General features: G+C 45.3%; 1 protein-coding gene across 1 annotated transcript in view; it reads left to right on the top strand.

Annotated features, from left to right (window-relative positions):
- The first annotated feature begins 532 nt into the window (after positions 1 to 532).
- The window catches only part of DDR2 (discoidin domain receptor tyrosine kinase 2), a 132,918-nt gene continuing 127,397 nt past the window's right edge, over positions 533 to 6,053 (top strand). The window contains exon 1 of the mRNA XM_082834401.1: positions 533 to 606. The gene's annotated coding sequence lies outside the window, so the exon portion shown is untranslated. The remainder of the gene's footprint in view (positions 607 to 6,053) is intronic.

Here is a 6,053-nt window from a genome sequence, read left to right as displayed (position 1 = left end):
CTCCCACAAGTATATGGTGGAATTTTCCAGAGGTTAAATGACTTGTGCTATTACTGCAACAAATTGAATCCAGAAGCAGATAGAAGCTGTTTGATTCAGCCAGATATCAAAGAGATTTTTAAAAATGTAAAACAATGTCACTCTTCTCACTAAATGTTTTATGAAAAATTTTTATTCAAAATTCTTATTTGTGTTAACATGGAATTATTATTTTAATGAATTAATAAGTAATAAATTAAAAATTCAGTTTTTTTAATTTCTAAATTGATAAATATCAATGGCATAAGCCCCATAAACAAAAACTCTTTGAGGATTTGTCAAATTCCTTCAGTGCCAGGGGCCCTGGGGAGGCTTCTCTTCGATCGTGGTGGGCAGAAATGTCAAACAGGAAAGAAAACGTGAATGAAGAAAACGTCTGTAATAAAACATTGCTGTCTGTTTTTTCCCCCTCTGTAAAGGGAGATCTACAACTAGGCGGGGGTTCAGTGCTCTAGAAAGTGCTGAGACTTGTGACTTGAAGCAAAGAAGCTACGATCACTGAAGCGAAGCAGAGGCCAGCTGTTCCTGAGGATCCTGCCCCTCAGAGGATGTTCTGCACCCGTTGATGTAAGTAGGGCAGTCACTGAAGCTGGGTCACCACAGGAGATTGGGGGTGACAGTGTGGCTCCCCTCGAGCCCCTCACTTACCCTGGCAGGTGTCATGGGGAGAGGTGAGCCTCGGGTTCTGTCCCAGAGCTGATAGCAAATGAAAAGATCATGGATTTGACTGTACAGGGAACCTGCTACTGAATGTCTGTTTCCTCTTTGTACTTCATCGATCCAGTTGTAGCCAGCCCAGATTAGAGGCCCATCCTGGGGTGTCCTGTGTCCCCAGCTCCGAGTGACCCAGGATCTCTAGGTCTTCCCTGTCCCTATAAGACCCACTGGAATCTCTGGAGTTCCTGGATCAATCTGGGCCTCTTCTAATAGAAAAGATCATTTATAAATTTTTAAATAGATTGCCCTCTTCCAGCAATAATTTGAGGTGGTTTAGAGAAAAATAATACTTAACAGAACTACTAAAATCAGGGTAAGAGAACCAGGGCCCTGAAATAAGTTTTGGGAGAGTTAAATGTACAAGAAAACCTAGCCCAGGGATGCTTATTGCAGTTAAGTGTACTACTTAGCTCTGGGACCCAAGGCAGAAAGAGAAACATGATACACTGCAGAGCTTTCATGAGGAAACCAAAAACGTTTGCACAGGTCTAGGTGGTCTGCTGTAGGTGAATTTTGGTCTGAACGGGACTTCTCAGTTCATTCTTTAGGAGACTCAAATCCCATCAACAAAACTAGAACTGTAGCAATTTCATGTGTCTGAGACCTTCTCAGTCTGGAGCTTATTGAAGACAGAAACCATATCTCCTTCATGCCTGCATCCCTAGCATCTAGCATGGGGTCTGGCATGTGGAAGATGCTCATTGAGGACTCAGTGCCTTGATTTAGACTTACATCGCTTACAGCTTCTGTAATGCTTGTTAAGTGAATGTGCAACTGAGTAAATAATGTGGACCATGTTTGGGATGGAGGATGAGGATGGGAGGGTAAAGTAGTATTTCCTCACATTCCCCAGGAGATTTCTTCTCACTGTCAAATGCTCCTGGGGTTATCTACTCCTTTCTGTTTATTATCTAGGTCATCCTACCCACCCTCCCTCCGCATTACTCCTTAGCTTCCTTGTGGTGATAAAATATCTTGGGTCCCTTTATTCCCATAGATTGCCTTGAAACTAATTTCCTCCCTCCCTCCCTCCCTTCCTTCCAATAGACTCTTGATACTGGAGAGCTAAGCAGTCTTAACTTGAGCCTTCATGGTGTACATTTCAGAATGAATAATCCATAGCTACACTTAACCACTAACCAGAGGTTACTGCAGGTTACTGCAGAGTTTCTCTATTCCATTTGACTCCTCAAACATTATTTATCTGTGACCCATTCTGCTTTACCTTTCAGAAGGGTAAAGTTACCTATCATTGTGGTCTTTTCTTCCCCTGCCACCCAACCTTAAATGACTAGTTCTAGAAATTATTATTATTATTATCTAAGCAGAGGTCTTCTTAGAAGCCCATATGATTTAAATTTATTTATTTATTTATTCATGGCTGTGTTGGGTCTTGTTTCTGTGCGAGGGCTTTCTCTAGTTGCGGCAAGCGGGGGCCACTCTTCATCGCGGTGCGCGGACCGCTCACTATCGTGGCCTCTCTTGTTGCGGAGCACAGGCTCCAGATGTGCAGGCTCAGTAGTTGTGGTTCTTGGGCTCTAGAGCGCAGGCTCAGTAGTTGTGGCGCACGGGCCCAGTTGCTCCGCAGCATGTGGGATCCTCCCAGACCAGGGCCCGAACCCACGTCCCCTGCACTGGCAGGCAGACTCTCAACCACTGTGCCACCAGGGAAGCCCTAGAAATTATTATTTCAATATCCAAGGCACGTGCTATAAATAGCCTTGGCTTGAGAAGCCTAATCTGGGTGCCTTCCCCACCCTTACCATCATAGTATTATGCCTAGAATTATCTCAAGTACTTTGGTTCTCCCAGGAAGGAGTCCTGGTTTCTTCTGGTCTCTTCTGGTCACCAATGCAGGCTTCCTCCTTTTCTGAGAATGATGAGACTAAGTATTTCAGTCTGTTTAGAGACTTAATAAGTTTCAGCTTCCTGTGTCTCTTATTAATAGGAAGCGTGAGTAATTTAACATCTAAACCGGAACACTTGTGAGGGAAAGGGGACATTATTAACTGAAACTCTGGAACATGAGGCTTCGTCTGTATGTATGCTCACGGACTTTTCAAAGATCTTGCATCTCTAATGAAGGCTGAATGCAGAAGGTTAACAAGAGCCTTTGGGAACAGACTCCCTGAATTCTATTCAGTTGTCTGTTTTGGGCCCAGGGGACTCTGACATACACTTCAGAGCTCTGAGTGTTTCTAATAAGCCAGTGGAGAGCCTGTTCCCTGGTGAATGACACAGCTCCTGGGGGAGAGCGGCAGGGTTGCCGCAGAACTGGTGGCCCGTGTTCGTGAGACCCAGTGGTGCAGGCCCCTCCTCCTCTGCCTTTTCCACCTCCTCCTCTGCTCCCTTCTCCTCCTTTTGTTTTTGACCCTCATTCTCTTGCTCTGCCACCCACCTCCTTCAGGTTTGTGCCCCTCGCCCCCCCCCCACCCTTATCTGTCTTCCCTCTTCTTTTCTCTTTTGTCTCCCTCTCTTTCACTATTTTCTGCTCTCCATTTGTCACTCACACTTCCTTCCTTTCCCTCTGTCTCCCAAAATGGCTCTTTCAACACTGCTGGAGGGCAGCTGAGAAGAGCACTGCTGCCAACGTTACTTTCTCCTTTAAAGGAAAATCTTGTATTTCCAACTGTTTTCCCTTTGCAAGTGGTCTGTTTCTCACAAGCCACTCTGATGGAAGGTTCTGGTTTCATGTGTCCTGGGGGACATGTGTGCTAGGGCATGAAGACAGCATGGGGGGGCTGTTGGAGGGGGGAGGCCATGGGGGTGGGGGGAAGTTGGGGCCGTGACAGGAGCAAACCTGAGAGGCTTGTCACAGAATGGATTACAGTTGAGACGATTGAGACCCTGTGATCGTGCTGCTGCATAAACCCGAATGTCTGAGATTTTGGAGTTTGGGCTGTGCCAGGATCATTTTAGAGAAGGCAAGGTCTGGGTCAGCATCTAACTAATCAGGGAGCCACAGGTATGGTGGGTGTGCCACAGCAGGACAGGGGAGGGGAGCCCAATAGAAATGGAGGAAGCAAACCTGGCACAGGGAACTGGGGGTTAGATGTGCCAGAGGTTGATTTGGACGTTTCTGGATGAACAGGGCTCTGAAAATGTTCTGAAAAGGAGAAACAGAACGGACCGTGGTGATCTGAAAAAGAACCTATGGGCTAGACAGCATGCTCTTTTTTTGTTGTTGTTCATGGTTATCCAAGGACTTCGCATAGTATTTTTACTTACTAACATAATAACGCTGTTTATGGAGCACCTCTGATGTGTAAGCGACTCTGGAAGTGACCTGAAGGGTTTCAAATATAAACGAGAGAGAACCCAGCCTGAGTTGCTCATGGCTAATACGAGAGGGAAGGAGCACAAAAGAGAAGTACGCTCCAGGGAGGTAAGGATGTGTCAAGAGGGTGATGAAAGGTTGAAGGAAGGAGAGAGCACTTGTGTCCGGGCTGGTCAGAGAACAAATGCCTTGACTATGGAGGGCGTGGAGCTTGGGCCACACCTTGGAGGCCAGGCAGGGATTCGATACTCAGAAAGGTGTGGGTCAGTCATTCTTGGCAGAGCGGACCTAGGCAACAAAGATGCAGTGACCAGTAAACAAGGATCGGATTGGGCACGTGGGTGGAGGGGAAGGAGGAAATAGCAATCTCCTGGGAGAGCAGAGTGTTGGGGTCGAGGAGGGGTGGAAGATAAAGCTGGAAAGGAGGGAGGCTGCCAGCCTGGGGAGGGCTCTGCCTGCTGGCTGGGCTGAGACATCTGGATGCCGTCCTCGGGACTGAGCATCTGTGTGGTACATGCTCTAGGAGAGGGGGATGACGTTGCTTTGGGAGATGCTCGTTTCTGATGCCCCTCTTGCTGAGTGTGGGTGCAGTTCGGAGCCAGATTTAAGGTGTCGTAATAATAAGTCTTCGGGGGAAGTATCTGGAGGCCTAAAAATACATATGCATGAAACACTTTGAGCCTGTTTTCTAAAATCTCAGTCTCTCGTTTTTGCTTTGATCTTTGTAGCTTTTAAGAGTAGATTTAAGGGTCAGCCACAAACTGTATTGCCCTCAGAGTTTACGTAAGTCTGGTAGAATCTTATTTCCATTGTTTTAATATTCAGTGCCTTATAATTTCTCATATTACATCAGCTCTTTTATTCAGAGATTGTGGGCTGAAGGAATCGTGTTGTGTTCCTGGCTGGAAATGTTCACTGAATTTACTCCTGACCCTGAATCTACTCAAAATTCCTGCTTCCTGGCTTACAGAGCCCCTGGTTCCTCCCTTTATGACGGATGGGAGGGATTGAGGGTCTTCCTGCTAGACATTCATAGCATATGTCAGGGTTTTTCACTGATGTCGTATTGTCTTACAAGAGACATTCATACAACCTCTTGTATTGATTACTTTTTTATTTATATGAGGTCCCCTCCTCAAAAGATTGTGAGACCCTCTTAGTCAAGGTCTCAGTCTCTGTCAGATATTTTTGCTTTGGCATAACATTTAGCATAGTATTATGCATGCATTATTCTGTTTGGAGGTAGAGAAGCTGGGTGGGTAGTGGTGGGCTGCTGGTACCCACCAGTTCCCATGTTCTACCCCAGTATTGGGTTTTGTAGAGAATCACCAAAATAGATCTTTGCTAATTAAACATCATCCACTGACAGCATCAGTATCACCTGGTAGCTTGTTGAAAATACAGAACCTCAGGGCTCAGAATCTATCAATATAATTTGATTAGTATTTGAGACACATTGGTTTCCAGATGTACTGTATACAAATTACCTGGAGATCATGTTAAATGTAGGTTCTGATTTTTTTTAGGGGTAATTTAGGTAATGGTAGAACAAGTAGGCCCGTTTTTGTAAATAAAGTATTATTAGAACCCAGCTATGCTCATTTATTTACGTACTGTCTGTGAATTCTTTTGTGCTACATCAACTGAGTTGAATAGTTGCAACAGAATTCTTCTGGCCCACAAAGTCTAAAATATTTGCTATCTGGGCCTTTACAGAAACAAGTTTGCTGACCCCCCCGCCCCCCCAGCATATGAACTGAACCCTGTTTCCTTTTTAAGGAAAGGACGGTAGCTGTGATCTTTTGCCCCAGTGGCAAAATTTGCAAGCCCATTTTAATCCATCATGGAGTAGCTGAATCATTAAATCTTAATTCCCAAGAGGGCAATGAAGGCTCTTGAGCCCCAAACTGATCCAAATAATGGTACCAAAGAGTCTGTGACTTTCCAAGGCCCATTTCATATCTCCCTTCTTAAAGAAATGACTGTGATTTTATTGATATGACTCTCCTCCACAGACTGA

Source organism: Leucopleurus acutus, assembly GCF_964270905.1.
Source record: "Leucopleurus acutus genome assembly, chromosome: 2".
NCBI lineage: Eukaryota > Metazoa > Chordata > Mammalia > Artiodactyla > Delphinidae > Leucopleurus > Leucopleurus acutus.
Note: the sequence above shows the minus strand (reverse complement) of the source record. Positions and strands in the feature narration are given on the sequence as shown.